General features: G+C 33.0%; 1 protein-coding gene across 9 annotated transcripts in view; it reads right to left on the bottom strand.

The window, feature by feature from the left end:
• LOC106875208 (dual specificity calcium/calmodulin-dependent 3',5'-cyclic nucleotide phosphodiesterase 1A) overlaps window positions 1-1,792 on the bottom strand; it is a 1,568,460-nt gene that overhangs the window by 910,071 nt on the left and 656,597 nt on the right. The window lies entirely within an intron of this gene.

Here is a 1,792-nt window from a genome sequence, read left to right as displayed (position 1 = left end):
CCCCCAAAATTTCGGGCCTTGTGCCTACAGTAAAGAAGAATAATTATTATACTAGAGCCTTTTTTTAATACATTTTATATACATATATATATATATGCCACAGGCTACTTTCAGTTTCCGGCGACCCAACTCACTCACAAAGCTTTGGTTGGCTCGAGGCTATAGAAGAAGACACTTACCCAGGGTACCACGCAGTGGGACTGAACCCGGGACCATGAGGTTGAGAAGCAAACTTCTTATCACTCAGCCACACATGCGCCTGTCGGACTATATTATCTAAAGTGTACTTTACTTATTAAATAGGATGATTTGAGGGAATTCTAACTACTGTCTCAAGCTGGTCGTATGACTCCAGTGGATGCTCTCTCTCGCTATCTTTCTATTTGTCTGTCTGTCTCTCAATAGTAAAGAAAGTTCATTTAAAAGTTTCAATCTAAAACAAAATGGGGTTTCATGTTCACCCGCCAATGGAGCATGATACGGATTTATGCTGACAGCAATATTCGGGGTTTTACAGTGCTGGAAAGCATAAGTCAGAAAAACCAATGTTACTGCCGCTGCTTTAAATACAGTACAGTGTGAATTATATACTCCGGAGATGTTGATTTAACAATGAGTATACCAATAATTCTGCGTTTTTTGCCTGTATTCAAAGTAGTAATTTGATTAAATGAAAGTTTATAAGAAAATGAGTTGACAATCTCGTTTCTTCAAGCTCATATAATAGCTAAGACATTGCGTTTATGCAGTAATTATTTTAGTCATTATTTTGCAGGTGAACTTAGCTCATAACACCATTTCGATGCCAGGAGGAAACTATATTCTATAATTTACATTGCTAATGTCTGTTATAATAACAAAAATTGACGTCTTGCAATATATATGCTTCTAATCACTTAATTTATATTATTCTTTGCTGCTTGTATTTTCACAAATTTGCATGTTTTTCCATTATAATAACTGCTTTTGATTATTCTTTTTCTTGCTGTCATGTCTAATTTGAACACCATCCGAGTGACATGCGTTTCAGAATTGACGGGCTTTTGCGTTTATATGCATGCAATTTGTTTTCTGTGCGGAATACACATGAGCATAGAAAGATTTATCAGGAATCTGGGAGACGACAAGAACCTATTTGAAGAGCAAAATAATTTGAAACGATTGACATAGTTGGGAAACTGTTACGTCTTTGACGCAATAGACTTATTAGCCAACAAAAACATTAAGCATTTTCTATTGAGAAGCGCATCGAAGATCCACGAAGATAGAAAATGTTTTGTTTTAATCAGCGTTTGCTTTTTACAGTGATGCTAAATTCTGCATTTCCTCCCCAAAATACACTCATAAGAATTATTTGTATTTCAGAACAAAAGGCTGGAGAGTCCCGCTATGAATTATTTGAATGTTACAAGCGTTTTTAGTGATACATACATACATATATATATATATATCTATTATATATATATATATATATATATTACAAAAATAAGAGGAGTGAGTGGGCTCCTATATGCTAGAAATAGATGCCTAATCATCTAACCACGTGGTTAGATGATTCGGCATCTATTTCAAGCATATAGGAGTCCACTCACTCCTCTTATTTTTGTATGTAATATAATTTTAATCTTCGGATTTTTTTAATATGCTAGACCACTGGTTTTAATTGATTAATATCAATTTCTACTCTCTTAATAATTATATATATATTATATACATACATACATACATATATATATATATACATATTATATACATACATACATATATATATATACATACATATATATATATA

Source organism: Octopus bimaculoides, chromosome 1, assembly GCF_001194135.2.
Source record: "Octopus bimaculoides isolate UCB-OBI-ISO-001 chromosome 1, ASM119413v2, whole genome shotgun sequence".
Classification (NCBI taxonomy): domain Eukaryota; kingdom Metazoa; phylum Mollusca; class Cephalopoda; order Octopoda; family Octopodidae; genus Octopus; species Octopus bimaculoides.
The sequence above is the reverse complement of the archived record's forward strand: the minus strand, read 5'-3'. Positions and strand labels throughout refer to the sequence as shown.